Source organism: Phoxinus phoxinus, assembly GCF_949152265.1.
Source record: "Phoxinus phoxinus genome assembly, chromosome: 4".
Classification (NCBI taxonomy): Eukaryota; Metazoa; Chordata; class Actinopteri; order Cypriniformes; family Leuciscidae; genus Phoxinus; species Phoxinus phoxinus.
The window spans coordinates 19,810,365-19,826,633 of record NC_136879.1 but is presented as its reverse complement, the minus strand read 5'-3'; the positions used below and the strand labels follow the sequence as shown (position 1 = coordinate 19,826,633).

At 45.6% G+C, this 16,269-nt stretch overlaps 1 pseudogene across 1 annotated transcript; it reads right to left on the bottom strand.

The window, feature by feature from the left end:
- Positions 1-10,724: 10,724 nt before the first annotated feature.
- LOC306997959 (neuronal acetylcholine receptor subunit alpha-9-like) lies at positions 10,725-14,011 on the bottom strand (annotated as a pseudogene). The gene is made up of 2 exons (XR_013800680.1): positions 13,489-14,011; positions 10,725-11,501 (listed from the first exon to the last, which is right to left on the bottom strand). The product of XR_013800680.1 is annotated as a neuronal acetylcholine receptor subunit alpha-9-like (transcript).
- Between the last annotated feature and the right edge of the window lie 2,258 nt (positions 14,012-16,269).

Here is a 16,269-nt window from a genome sequence, read left to right as displayed (position 1 = left end):
CAGTTTTTTAATGCTTTTGTTTCAGGCATTTTGAGGACAGGATTTGCTTATTTTTTTTAAGTAATGAATAATTCATTCAAAAGAAGAAAACAACTAATAATTGTTAGCCAATCACAAATCATTTAGGCTAAACTTCTTTATCATAAATAATGTAAATTAACCCTTGTGCATCAATTTAAAAAAGTTACTCTGAGGTCCTTGGAGGACAAAAATGACCATGTCAAAAAACTGTCATAAAGATTTGACTTAAAGGGATAGTTCACCCAAAAATTAAAATTAGCACATAATTTACTCACCCTCAAGCCATCCTATGTGTATATGACATTCTTCTTTCAGTCGGATAAAATTGGAGTTATATAAAAAAATGTCCTGGCTCTTCCAAGATTTATAATGGGAGTCAAAGGGTATCTTTTTTTGGAAGTCCATCCATCCATGATAAAAGTGATCCACACAGCTCCGGGGGGTTTAATAAAGGCCTTCTGAAGTAAAGCGATGCGTTTGTGTAAGAATAATATGGCAGGTGGCCGTACGCATTGATTTTCTGGCGAAAGAGTAAGACTTGACCTGACACATGATGCATTGACGAACGCGGAAGCACAGAGGATAGAGCAAAGTAAAACACCATTCACAAATTAGAAGTCTAAAACGGTAGCTTGAGTTTGTTGCCCAGCCCTGTTTGTTTGAACCGTGAGAGGCGTCAAACCTTACACTACTCCTACATCCTACGTCATACATCACGCCAAGTGTTACTCTTTTGGTGTAAGTCGACTTGTGTAGGCCGTCTGCCGGAACCCGTAAGCTAGTTATTTTAGTCGATAACGTTTTAAATGTGGATATTTTTCTTACACGGACGCATCGCTTCACTTCAGAAGGCCTTTATTAACCCCCGGAGTCATGTGGATTACTTTTATCATGGATGGATGCACTTTATGGACTTCAAAACAGAAACGGACATTCACTGCCATTATAAAGCTTGGAAGAGCCAGGATATGTTTTACAGTTTTTCTCAAATGCTAAAACACAAAAGCCAATCCTCTAAACCAAATGACCAGTTGTCTAAACACTTTTACTAAATCTAGCCATCATTTTACAATATCATAAACACATTTCACATGAAGACACAATTCACACAACACAATCCTCCGTTCTCATAAATCTTAACACATTTTTCCTTGCTAAAACACAAGTTGCAAAAGAACTCTGCTCATATTCTCAAATGAAAGCTCATGTGATGCAAAATGCTTGCCACAGTCAGCAATATTTGAACACAATGAACACACCTGTCGTCATTCATTACACACAACGACTCAAAATTGAAGACACTTGTTGCTAATGCTGTGACCACATGTATAAATGCAAGTTCAGAGTGCACAGTTTGCTGAAGTTTTCAAACAAACACAATGGATGAAGGCAGAGTCAGGGGAAGAGGAGTTTGAGTCAGAGGAGGGAGAAGAGCTAGCCACGGAAGAAGAGGAGCAGGCCAACAAGGGAGAGGAGGAGGCCAACAAGGGAGAGGAGAAGGTCCTGGAGGGAGAGCAAGACAACCTCGCACCATCATTACGGACGAGATGCGAGCAACAGTCATTGACCATGTCATTGTATTTTTTTAAATTGAATTTGAATTTATTGTTAAGAGGAAAACCCCTTGAGATGTAACATCTCGTTTTCGAGGGGACTTCAAAAAAAAAAAAACTCTTCCTGGATGAGGCTGGCTATAACCTACAGAAACGAAGGCAAAGAGGCCGTAACGTCATTGGCCAAAGAGCTATCACTGAGGTTCCTGGCCAATGGGGAGGTAATATTACTCTTTGTGTGGCCATGTGTCACAGGTCGGGGCGGGCCAAGCCAGACTGCACCCACCCCTGAAAACCGGGAACCACCTCGATGAACGGGTCAAGGACCAGACAGACAAGAGAATAAAAATAATCACAGTTCTTTATTAAATTAAAAGGGGTGAATTGGATAAGTACTAATTAAAACTTCTTCTTGCCGCCAGGGCAGTTCACGCGTCTCTGGACCTCCTGGGATGGGAGGGGAGGAACGATCGTAGCGGGCCGGGGGCTCGTTGAATGGGGATCAGGGGAAATCCTCACGCCGTCCAGGTAGGTCACCAGGTAAGTATACAAGTGTGGGGGCGAGCGAGTCACTGGAACGATATGGCAAGGTTTAACTGTTCGTCAGTATATGAACACTCAGCTGAGGTACCTTCTTTCTTCCGTTTCGGGCAGATGCTTCCAATGGAGGACGTGTGGGGACCACCAGACGGGGAGGACACTTGAAGTGAAACGCTCCACTGGGTTGAGCACTGGAACGATACAGTAAGGTTAGCTGTTCAACAGTATATGTAGCTTTCAACCAAAATACCTTCCCTTCTTCTGAACAGGGCAAGACTTCCAATAGGGGCGGGTGGAGGCCACCAGGCAGGGAGAACACTTTGGACGAAAACACTCCGCGTCGTTGGACACTGAAACAGTACAGGGAGGTCTTAACGGTTCCAACAGTACATGAAACTTCAACTGATATACCTCTCTCTTCGTCTGAACAGGGCAAAGGCTTCCAATAGGGGCGTGTGGAGACCACCAGGCAGGGAGAACACTTTGGACGAAAACACTCTGCGTCGTTGGACACTGAAACAGTACAGGAAGGTCTTAACGGTTCCTACAGTACATGAAACTTCAACTGATATACCTCTCTCTTCGTCTGAACAGGGCAAAGGCTTCCAATAGGGGCGTGTGGAGACCACCAGGCTGGGAGGGCACTTGGACGGAAACGCTCCGCTTCGTTGAACACTGAAACAGTACAGGAAGGTCTTAACGGTTCCAACAGTACATGAAACTTCAACTGATATACCTCTCTCTTCGTCTGAACAGGGCGAAGGCTTCCAATAGGGGCGTGTGAAGACCACCAGGCAGGGAGAACACTTGAGCGAAACGCTCCACTTCGTTGGACACTGGAACAAACAGGAAGGTCTTAACGGTTCCAACAGTACATGAAACTTCGACTGATATACCTCTTTCTTCGCCTGAACAGGGCAAAGGCTTCCAATAGGGGCGTGTGGAGACCACCAGGCTGGGAGGGCACTTGGACGGAAACGCTCCGCTTCGTTGAACACTGAAACAGTACAGGAAGGTCTTAACGGTTCCAACAGTACATGAAACTTCAACTGATATACCTCTCTCTTCGTCTAAACAGGGCGAAGGCTTCCAATAGGGGCGTGTGAGACCACCAGGCAGGGAGAACACTTGAGCGAAACGCTCCACTTCGTTGGACACTGGAACAAACACAGCACGGTTTTAACAGTCCAGCGATATATAAAACACTCAGCTTTAACAGCGCCGGGTCTTCTCACGGAGGAAGTGGGGCTCTTGATTTGTCGAAACCTTCCCTTGGAGACAGCGGGTGGAAGACTGAATGGGAAGAGTGCACGGCAGACTTCTAATATTTCTCCACACAACAATTTCACTTCACAGCACAAACCGGGTGAATCGTCACTTCAGGCACTGTAATTCCACTCACACACCGTGCATTAGGGCCAGCACTCACCCACCGGTCTTTCTCCCACCAGATCGAATCTAGTCTTTGGCCAGGGCTCGACTTCGCTCCAGGAAAAGCAGAAGAATGTTGCAGCTGTCGTTATATTCGGCAAAGAGAGGACTGAAGTTGGAGACAGATCAACAATTCACTCGGTATAATATTTCACTCGTGCCACACACTTCCAAACTTTCAACACCACTTCAGTGTTAGTGCATATAAACAACGGATCCAATACTCATCACTTGCGTCTTTCCCACTGCTGACGATATTCCTTAGGTTTTCGCTGACAAATCCTTCACTCCTTCCTTTCTCTTCCTTAGCTTCGATCTTCACCACTCCACAGCCCAGCCTCAATAAAAAGAACGACCCGCTGACAAACACAGTACCACACGGGAGGAGAACCACACCACAGTCTGTTTTCTCTCTGTTTTTAAAGCCCCATCTGAACATGTGTCCCTCTCCCAGCGTTCCCTGTAATTGCCCCACACCTGCTGTCACTCAGGCAAGTGGCCTCGCTGCCATGGCAACAAATTCGCAGTGCATTCACCAGGATCTTGGTCCTGTTCAGGTTTTTGTCACCCCGTGACACATGGGTTTGGAGAGGCTTGTCCACTGGCGTGCTGTCCTTGGGTCTTACAACACCCAACGTCTCCTCACCTTCCTAGAGGAGCTAAAAGACATCCTCCTGGACCGCCAACAACACCATCCTGGGCCCGCACATCACATTTATGTGATCATTTGGGACAATGTACGCTTCCACAGAACAAAAAAAAAAAGAGAGTGGTTCACCACCAACAGTAACCACTTTTTAAACGTCTGTCTGCCACCCTACTCCCCGTTCCTGAACCCTAGAGGAGTTCTTCTCATCGTGGAAATGGAAGGTTTGACAGACAACCATATGTCACGGGGTGACAAAAATCAGAATGGGACTAAGTTCCTTGCGAATGCAGTTGATTGAGAAATCCCCAGTGAATATCCGTTCTATGCACTACAAATCTGTTGCCATGGCAGCAAGGCCAATTGCCCGATTGACAGCAGGTGTAGATTAATTAAAGGGAGCGCTGTGAGAGGGACACGCAGCTACATGGGGCTTTAAAAACAGAGCGGAAAGAGACTGGAGGGGTGGTTCTCCTCCCCACCTGGGGGTTCTCCTCCCGTGTAGTACTGTGTTTGTCAGCGGGTCGTTCTTTTTATTGAGGCTGGGCTGTGGAGTGGTGAAGATCGGAGCTAAGGAAGAGAAAGGAAGGAGTGAAGGATTTGTCAGCGAAAACCTAAGGAATATCGTCAGCAGTGGGAAAGACGCAAGTGATGAGTATTGGATCCGTTGTTTATATGCACTAACACTGAAGTGGTGTTGCAAGTTTGGAAGTGTGTGGCACGAGTGAATTATTACACCGAGTGAATTGTTGATCTGTCTCCAACTTCAGTCCTCTCTTTGCCGAATGTAACGACAGCTGCAACATTCTTCTGCTTTTCCTGGAGCGAAGTCGAGCCCTGGCCAAAGACTAGATTCGATCTGGTGGGAGAAAGACCGGTGGGTGAGTGCTGGCCCTAATGCACGGTGTGTGAGTGGAATTACAGTGCCTGAAATGACGATTCACCCGGTTTGTGCTGTGAAGTGAAATTGCTGTGTGGAGAAATATTAGAAGTCTGCCGTGCACTCTTCCCATTCAGTCTTCCACCCGCTGTCTCCAGGGGAAGGTTTCGACAAATCAAGAGCCCCACTTCCTCCGTGAGAAGACCCGGCCCTGTTAAAGCTGAGTGTTTTATATATCGCTGGACTGTTAAAACCGTGCTGTGTTTGTTCCAGTGTCCAACGAAGTGGAGCGTTGCGCTCAAGTGTTCTCCCTGCCTGGTGGTCTTCACACGCCCCTATTGGAAGCCTTCGCTCTGTTCAGACGAAGAAAGAGGTATATCAGTTGAAGTTTCATGTACTGTTGGAACCGTTAAGACCTTCCTGTACTGTTTCAGTGTTCAACGAAGCGGAGCGTTTCCATCCAAGTGCCCTCCCAGCTTGGTGGTCTCCACACGCCCCTATTGAAAGCCTTTGCCCTGTTCAGACGAAGAGAGAGGTATATCAGTTGAAGTTTCATGTACTGTAGGAACCGTTAAGACCTTCCTGTACTGTTTCAGTGTCCAACGACGCGGAGTGTTTTCGTCCAAAGTGCTCTACCTGCCTGGTGGTCCCCACACGCCCTATGGGAAGTCTCTGCCCTGTTCAGGAAAAGAGAAGTGGTCTCCACACGCCCTATGGGAAGCCTCTGTCCTGTTCAAGAAGAAGAGAAGGGACTCGCTGGCCCCCACACCTGAGTACCTACCGAGTGACTTACCTGGACGGCGCGAGGACCTCCCCTGAGCCCTCTTCAACGAGCCCCCGGCCCGCCACGATCGTTCCTCTCCTCCCATCCCAGGAGGTCCAGAGACGCTTGTACTGCCCTGGCGGCAAGAAGAAGTTTTAATTAGGACTTATCCAATTCACCCCTTTTAATTTAATAAAGAACTGTGATTATTTTTATTCTCTTGTCTGTCTGGTCCTTGACCCGTTCCTCGAGGTGGTTCCCGGTTTTCAGGGGTGGGTGCAGTCTGGCTTGGCCCGCCCCGACCTGTGACAGAACTTGGCGTAGTCGGCAGGGTTACCACCTCGAGTGGAGCGATCAAGGACCTAGAGGGCAGAGAATGGGATCACATTAGAGCTGACTGACACCGAATTTGCCTGGCCGAACAGCAGGGGGACCGGGAGAGCACTGGAAGAGTGGCTTGTCGCTGGGCGTTGTCCAGCCCGGCTCGAAGCGAGGCGATGGTCTGGGTCCGGGTGTCCCCTAGACTTTACCACCCGGAAGAGTGGGTGCTGGTGGAACCGCACAACGACGGTCCTAAGGTGGAGGTGGCCAGAGGACTGGCATCCGCCCAAGGCGGCTGAGTCCGGGTGAGAGTCCGGAACACGAATCCTTTCCCGATCCAACTGCATCGTCACCAGTGTCTAGCCCGAGTTATCTCGGTGGAACCCCCCAGCAAGTGCAAGAGCCAGGAGGAGTTAAGTTCAGTCAAACGGGCCCGACCGTAGTGGGGGTTGCGTTGGCACAGACGGGGACGCACAGAAGAGAGGCTGGGTATAGGGCCAAGGCCAGAAGAACCTAAAACTCCCCACCAAGACCAGAGGAACCTAACTCCCCGCCAAGGCGATCCCAACGGGAGAACCGGGGGTTACCCCCAGCCAGGTATGGAGATTGGGTGTCCGGATCCCGTTCTAGGGACTAGAACGGTTTGGCAGGGGGGTATGTCACGGGGTGACAAAAATCAGAATGGGACTAAGTTCCTTGCGAATGCAGTTGATTGAGAAATCCCCAGTGAATATCCGTTCTATGCACTACAAATCTGTTGCCATGGCAGCAAGGCCAATTGCCCGATTGACAGCAGGTGTGGATTAATTAAAGGGAGCGCTGTGAGAGGGACACGCAGCTAGATGGGGCTTTAAAAACAGAGAGGAAAGAGACTGGAGGGGTGGTTCTCCTCCCCACCTGGGGGTTCTCCTCCCGTGTAGTACTGTGTTTGTCAGCGGGTCGTTCTTTTTATTGAGGCTGGGCTGTGGAGTGGTGAAGATTGGAGCTAAGGAAGAGAAAGGAAGGAGTGAAGGATTTGTCAGCGAAAACCTAAGGAATATCGTCAGCAGTGGGAAAGACGCAAGTGATGAGTATTGGATCCGTTGTTTATATGCACTAACACTGAAGTGGTGTTGCAAGTTTGGAAGTGTGTGGCACGAGTGAATTATTACACCGAGTGAATTGTTGATCTGTCTCCAACTTCAGTCCTCTCTTTGCCGAATGTAACGACAGCTGCAACATTCTTCTGCTTTTCCTGGAGCGAAGTCGAGCCCTGGCCAAAGACTAGATTCGATCTGGTGGGAGAAAGACCGGTGGGTGAGTGCTGGCCCTAATGCACGGTGTGTGAGTGGAATTACAGTGCCTGAAATGACGATTCACCCGGTTTGTGCTGTGAAGTGAAATTGCTGTGTGGAGAAATATTAGAAGTCTGCCGTGCACTCTTCCCATTCAGTCTTCCACCCGCTGTCTCCAGGGGAAGGTTTCGACAAATCAAGAGCCCCACTTCCTCCGTGAGAAGACCCGGCCCTGTTAAAGCTGAGTGTTTTATATATCGCTGGACTGTTAAAACCGTGCTGTGTTTGTTCCAGTGTCCAACGAAGTGGAGCGTTGCACTCAAGTGTTCTCCCTGCCTGGTGGTCTTCACACGCCCCTATTGGAAGCCTTCGCCCTGTTCAGACGAAGAGAGAGGTATATCAGTTGAAGTTTCATGTACTGTTGGAACCGTTAAGACCTTCCTGTACTGTTTCAGTGTTCAACAAAGCGGAGCGTTTCCGTCCAAGTGCCCTCCCAGCCTGGTGGTCTCCACACGCCCCTATTGGAAGCCTTTGCCCTGTTCAGACGAAGGGAGAGGTATATCAGTTGAAGTTTCATGTACTGTAGGAACCGTTAAGACCTTCCTGTACTGTTTCAGTGTCCAACGACGCGGAGTGTTTTCGTCCAAAGTGCTCTACCTGCCTGGTGGTCCCCACACGCCCTATGGGAAGTCTCTGCCCTGTTCAGGAAGAGAGAAGTGGTCTCCACACGCCCTATGGGAAGCCTCTGTCCTGTTCAAGAAGAAGAGAAGGGACTCGCTGGCCCCCACACCTGAGTACCTACCGAGTGACTTACCTGGACGGCGCGAGGACCTCCCCTGAGCCCCCTTCAACGAGCCCCCGGCCCGCCACGATCGTTCCTCTCCTCCCATCCCAGGAGGTCCAGAGACGCTTGTACTTCCCTGGCGGCAAGAAGAAGTTTTAATTAGGACTTATCCAATTCACCCCTTTTAATTTAATAAAGAACTGTGATTATTTTTATTCTCTTGTCTGTCTGGTCCTTGACCCGTTCCTCGAGGTGGTTCCCGGTTTTCAGGGGTGGGTGCAGTCTGGCTTGGCCCGCCCCGACCTGTGACACATACACTAGAGAGAACCTCCTAAGGGCAATGGAGGCCTTCCAAGGATGGATTCGCCATTCCAGGGCGTTTTTCCCGCGGTGCCTGGCAAGAGACAATATAGCCTGCGATGTGGATGAGGTGATGTGGCCCGATGCAGCTCAGCGTCATGATGCCGCACAGTGATTGTGGTGTGTGTGTGGTGTGAATAAAGTAAATAAAAAAACTTCACACCCTGATCATGTTTTCAAGAGTACTGTTGTGTGCAATCGATTCTGTTTTTGCATTGAGTTGTGTTACAGTAGTGTACATGCAGAATTTACTATAGATTTATACTCTTCATATGAAACTCACAAATCTAAATGCCTAATCCTCTGCAGAGATCTAAGAAGATCCATTACTGTAAAGTTTCTAAAAATATGCATTGGCAGTTATGAAACAAAGAACCTTCTCACAAATTGAGCATTGTGTTTTCAATTGTTTTGCTGTAGTGTGTAATGATGTGTATAGTGTTTACATTTTTGAAAGCTTCGAGCTGCTCTTTTGGTGTGAAAGTTTGAGTTTTGAAGTGAGAAGGTGTGGTTGTGTTTATGTAGCTTTAGAAAAGGGTGTTGTGTTTAGACATTGGGGAACATGGAGGAAACGTTTGTGAAATGTGTTTTAGCATTTGAGAAAAACTGTAATATAACTCCGATTATATTCGTCTACAAGAAGAATGTCATATACACCTAGGATGACTTGAGGGTGAGTAAATCGTGGGATCATTTTTATTTTTGGGTGAACTAACTCTTTAAGTCTCATTTTAAAGAAGACACTTTTTTGTTGAAGTAAAAAACAAAAGTTATAGAGGTTTAAAGGTGCTGTATGGAGTTTTTCTACTAAAATGAATCCATTTTTTATTACCTGTGTGTGAAGAGGTTATAATCTCACAATAAAATGATCCACTTGGCGGGTTTTGCTATTACCTCTGAAAGCAAGTATTCCTATTTCTATGTGATGCTCCGGGTCGGATTTGCCGCGAAATCCAGTGACGTGACTGAGACCTGCATGCGCGCTCCCGAGCGTCTCGCCGCTCGCCTCGTCTACTGACTTTGCACTCAACAGCGACGACACTGCAACTTTATGACATGGAGTCTGCAAATACTAGGAAACGACTAGCACGACTCCAACACAAACTCCACATAATAATAAAAAACAAAAGAAAGCACGCGCACGAGCACTCGCTTGTGAACGTATTGGTTGCAATCTGAAACATCACCGCTAGATGCCGCTGAAAACTCCATACAGCACCTTTAAGTGTATGAAAATGATTTATGAACATTATTTTAAATAAATATAATTAAACATGTTGAACTCAAAAACTGTTAGAAAATCACAACACAACATATCTCAAAAAAATTACTTTCAGTAAAATGTTGCCCATTTTGACAAAATGTTCCCTATTAGATGCTAGCAAAGCTCCAGTGGTATACACAGTGATTGGATTTGTGATTTGCAGTAGAGTTTTTCTCTCGCACAGAGACGCACACACATTTTTTTTATTACACGCATACACACCACACTCTGACATCCCTACCAACACACCCACACATATAAAGCTGCATATTTTGTTTTATCCAGTTTGGAATATAATACGCATAAGCAGAAAACAGGAATAAAGTGAAAATTTGCTTTATAAGCCAAACCTGAGAAATGGCACCATCTGGTAAACAATAGTAGAAAAAAAATGTGAAACCTTGCTAACAGAATAAAAGCCTATTAACAAAGAGTGCCTCAGATTAGTTAAATGGCCCTGGGATTTATTTGTCCTTAAGGTCCTATAAGTGTAACTATTTTTTGTACCTAGTGTAAAGGAAATGGGGGTGAAATAGTGAAATTCCCCAAAAAATACACACTTGTACCAAAATGTATGCAGGCATTAGAACAGGCAAACTTATCAAAAAACAAAACTGAAAAAGACAAAAATGTCCATAAGGATGCACTAGGGTTAAACGGCTCTCTGGAATACTTGATTCTGATTGGTCAATTGCAGTACTCACAAGTATTTTCCGTATTGACTTCAACACTGCATAATGTACTGTTGACCCTGGCAACAACTTTCCTACATTGCCGTGCTAGTTTCATGTTTTGTGTCACTCAATGGTCTCACATAATAAAATAACAAAAAAATAACAAAAAAATGATATTAAATATATCTTAATTGCCAAATATTTTAATTTTGATCATTCTGTCTGGGTTTGTTTTGCGATAAGTTGTGTCCTTATATCATTCACAAATACTTCCATGTCATATGGCTTTCCCCATTATGAGCAGGCTCATGAAGAAAACCATAATGAAAAACAGCCACATGAAGAATCGATCCAGAACCTTGGCAACCTTTTTCCACTCCCCCGTTCTTCTCGCCGTAGCTCTCTGATCGCGGTAACAGTTTGCGACATACTCGATATTCCTCATGAGATGCTGCTGCTCACACCTGCACTGCAGTTTGAGCCCACCATCATGATCTCTGCATCTATCTCCTCTTTCCCCTCCTCTTCCTGTGGCTTTCCCCGCCTCTGCCGCGCCATCGCCGCAATCCATGCTCATGAACATTCCCTCCTTCCACATCCCGTAGTGACAGGTGGGGTGTTTTCCCAGTGAGCACGACGGGCTCATGATCTGAGACATGTCTTCGGTGTCCTCTGTGAGTTTTGGAAATGTGGCGTCTTGACCTTGCTCAAATTTGAACACAAGGTCGTCTTTCCCAGCTTGTCCATTCATGTTGCAGTTGGAGTCAGGCGGTTTCTGCGGTTGAGGCTCTGGTTTCTCTGGTTGCAGCGTCATGCAGTTCTCACCGACTTCGTAGACGAAGCAAATCCTGGCCAGATACTGCAGGATGAATTTCTTGGCCCAGTCTGGGACTGGTTTAGCCTCGGGGCCACAGTGATGTATGTTCATAATAAAGATTGTGAGGGCGGTGGATGCAGTGATCATGGTCATCGTGGCTATATAATACTTTCCTGTAGAATGTAAGAGGTAGAGAAACTTTTAGTGTCAGTTTTTTTTTTAAATCAATACATGATTAAATTAGATTGACAATGACATTTTACCAATTCTGTTGAATTATATGTAGGCTCTGTTATATATTATATGTTATATGTACAGTAACAGTTTAATGAGTCTGGTTCCTTAACTGTTCCATTAATAATTGCTTTAGTCATTTTAGGTACATTGCCAAAAAAATGTATAAGAGTTCAAAAAAGTGGGACGCGAGCAGTGGAATAGCCCATCTTCTTCATTTTGTGTCTCAAGGCTTTAAGCACATTACAGAGAGAAACAATTCTGCACTATTGCATAAAGTTTCTAAGAAGTGGGGAAGCAAGAAGCGATACTGCCCATCTTCCTTATAGACAGTATTGAAATTAATGTCATACTCCACCAACGTTGCTGAGTGGAGATTAGACAAATCAATAACACTTTACAGTAAGGGTGCACTAATAAGCATTAATTCATGCTTAACTAATGCACAGATAATACTGAATTAATGTATTACTAATGATTATCTAAGCTATTCATTAATGATTGCCTCATTAGGAACTAATGAAGAGTCTGTCTGGTTAATATATTAGTTCATATATTAATTGTTATTAATTAAATATGTAATCGTGGATTAATTCCATAATCACTTATTTTATTAACTAATATTGTTCATTAATTTGTGAATTACCGCAACAGTAATTCGCGGGGGGAATAGTTTTCAGCCAACGACCCGGCATCAGTCAGGACAGGCCTGAGGAACATCAAGTACAAGTCACCATCCCCACGATCAGTGGAGAATCAACATGGCTCTGAGGGTCTGAATGTGTTTTAGTGCAGGTTTGAAAAGCCTAAACTCACACCCCACAGCCACTCTGATCTGTACTTCACATATTCACCGACACCTCCTGCAATCCCCCTCCTGCCATCCAACCTGTGAAGGACATGTGCTAGGTCTTAAAAAAAAACTAAATACTAGAAAAGCTTCAGGCCGAGACCAAGTCTGCGCTGACCAACTCAACAGATCACTGGAGCAATGTGAAGTTCACTGCTGCTTCAAATGCTCCACTATCATTCCAGTCCCCAAAAAAACCCAAATCACTGGACTTTATGACTACATACCTGTCGCTCTCATGTCTGTGGTCATAAAGTCATTTGAGAGACTGGTGCTGGCCTACATGAAGAACATCACTAGACCCGTGCTGGATCCTCCTCAGACCCCTCAGTCAAGCTCTTGAAGTTTGCAGTTGACACAACAGTCATCTGCCTCATACAAAAAAAGGTGATGAGTTTGCTTACAGACTGGAGGTTGAACAGCTGGTTGTCTGGTGCAGTCATAACAACCTTGAGCTGAACACAGTCAAAACAGTGGAGATGATAGTGGACTTCAGGAGAAACATCCCAGCACTCCCCCACTCATCATCATGAACAGCACTGTGGAAGCAGTGGAGTCATTCTGGTTCCTGGGCACCACCATCTCTCAGGACCTGAAGTGGGACACTAATGTAGACTCCATAGTGAAAAAGGCCCAGCAGAAGTTGTACTTTCTTTGTCAGATGAGGAAGTTCAACCTCCCACAGGAACTGCTGAAACAGTTCAACTCCGCAGTCATCGAGTCTGTCCTCTGCTCATCTATTACTGTCTGTTTTGGTTCAGCTACCAAATATAGACATCAAGAGACTACATACAGTCAGAACGGCTGAGAGGATTATTGGTTCCCCTTGAACACCCTCCAAGATCTTTACACCACCAGAGTGAGAAAAAGGGCTAAGAAAATCACTTTGGACCCCACACACCCAAACCCCCTCTCTCTTTGAACTGTTGTCCTCTGTCCGGCGTGACAGAGCACCGAGCATCCGCACAGCCATACTGGTTTACACTGGCTTTGCCTTTTTACTAATTTCGTATTCAGATGTTGTATTTACACAAACTCTAACCATATATATAACTTGTCAAGCAGCTGTGATTCACCTATAAGAGGTACATTCTCCGAGGGAGGCATGATCTCAGCCACCAGCAGCTGAAACACGGTGAGCGCCAGCATCACAGTAACCCCCAGTGACACTTTCTCCCCAGAGTCTGCAGGCAGATAGAAGCCCAGCGGAGCCAAGAATGAGATCATCACACAGGGAATGAGCAAGTTGAAGACGTAAAACGAGGCTCTTCTCTTCAGTTTCAGAGTGTATGTAACGTCCGGATAAGGATCTGCACAGCACCCATACAGAATGACGTTTCTCTTGGCCGGCATTCCCAGCACTTCTCATTCCACATTGTCGACCAAGTCGGCGAGATCCGCGCTCTCCATGGCGTTCAAAATGTTAAGCTGGTTGCCGTTGTAAGTCCAAGACCCGTAGGTCAGTCCGCACTGCTGGGCGTCAAAGGGGAAGAACGAGACATCCACTTTACAGGAGCTTTTGGTGATGGCTGGAGCATCCCACATGATCTGGCCGTCATGGCGTATCACCACATTGGTGTCCATGGTGCTGGTGAAGTGATCATCAGCGCTACAAGAAACAGAATATGCTATTACAGTAAACAGTCGAGTAATTGGGGTCATTATAAAAAAGGGCTTTTCACACTTGAAATACTTAACCCTGCCTGGGTCATACTAAACCCAGAGTAAACGGAATCCTGGGTTATCTTGCTTCACTTTTGCATTGCTCATAATTTAGCCAGGGTTAACAATTAAACCTGGGTATTTAAAAACTGATGTTTCACACTGCACTTTCCTAAACCCTGCTGGGTTAATGTTTTTATTTGCATATGTGCAGTGTCAGTGTCCCTGGATGAATGCAGCACGCGACCTGTTTACATCTAAAATGTCCATCCTCATATTCTACATCGCCGACTTTACTATCAAGTTTATCCTGAATGAAAGAATGAAACAGTCTCTTCTTCTGTGTTTCTGTGACTGTCCAATGCACATAAATATGAGGCACAGGATTGGCTGTCTAGCTGTAACATTCTAACAATGTCGTTTTTATGCTGAACAAGTGTGGCATTCGCAATACAGGATAAACACACTGCAAAAGCGAAACATTCCCTTACTCATGGTTAAAAGTGGTGCTGGAACGAGGATAACCCGGGTTTAAGCGCAGTTTGAAAAGCCCTAAAAAACACACACCCCTGTAAAGAATTTTGGATCTTTTTACACTTTTAATGCAATATTAATATATATATATATATATATATATATATATATATATATATATATATATATATATATATATATATATACTTAGCCTGGTTGCACAAGTCCACTTCCTGTAATACTTGGTTGAAATTCTTGGTTGAAGCATATTTTGCTTTTAATACATTCTTTTTTAATATATATATCAACAACTTCCATTCTTACTTTGTCTTTTTTTCCAAGTCTTACTTGCAAACGAGCTCCATGGTGATAAGAGGGCTTTTCTACTGTATGTACATCCCTCTTTTGAGTAAATTCCTCAAGGTCTTTTTTATTATTTATTTTTGGATTGGATTTAAGACTGGGCTCTGACTGGGCCATTTTAAAACCTTCTCCTTTGTTGACTTAGATTTGTGTTAGAGGTTCTTATCATGAATAATTATTTTTATTATTAATAATAATAATAATAAACATCCTACTCATCTTCCTATTTTAATGGTTATTTCAAGAACATCTATGCATTTACTTGGATTAATTGTTACATCACAAAAGCCGCGTCTTAACAGGGGTGTGTGGAGTTCCCTTTCGAAGGGAACTCAACAATACGTCATCGACGCTTTGGGGAACGCCTCAGGCGTGACAGGTGTCTGAAATCACAATCAAATCACGGCAATCACATTGACCGGCGACAGCCCGTGAATCATTACGTGAATGATTAACGTGCGACCTGGAAGTATATAAGGGCGCCTTGCAAACATGACAAATCATCTTTTCGTCTTCAGGGACTGTTTTGTCTGTAACCGCTTTTGAAAATCAGGTATTTATGAAATGCACTGAGAAGGCTGAGTGTTTTCAACTGTGCTTTTTCTGTCTGGGAAGGAAGAGCGCGCACAGGCAGTTCTTGAGGGAACTGCCTGTACAATTGCGAGCGTTTTTCTTTGAGAACGCTCCGATCTCGTCTGACCCTCTCCTTGAGAGAAGAGGGCTCAGCGTCTGGGTGTAAAAAAAAAAAAAAAAAGGGATCCCAGATGAAGCCCGCCGATCGCCTTGAGAGGGGTATAATCCTCTCAAGCGATGCGGCGGCTGACGAGATTAAGCAGTGAGTGCTTTTCCGGACAAACAGGAGATGGCTGATGAGGGTGGTGATAATCAATCTTCTCAGCCACCCTGCCCCGTGTATGCTGAACTGGTGGTTTTATGGTAACGTTGGGGGAAAAATCGCTCACTATGAGAGCGTTTTTTCCTCAGTCATAAAACCACTAGCTCAGGTGAGCCTTTCATTTCTTCCCGATCTCATACTGAGATCGAGAGGACATGGAAGAACCCATACTCTGCCCGTGTCCACCGACATCAGCGGGCTAGTCTCACTGATGTTGAGGTGATAGGAGAGCATGGGTATGTGTCGATGCCGCCCATTGACGAGACGTTTGCAACTATCTCGTGTCTGGACAGGCGTCTACACTGAGAGCTCAAACCCTGCCAGTTGAATGGCAGAGCATACACGCCAGCGGGTCAGGCCGGTGCTACCCTGCACATCATGGCGGTGTTGCAGGTACACCAGGCCAATCTGCTGGGGGATCTCGTCCAGGGGGTGGGGCCCCTGAGGCGGTTACTGAGCTGCG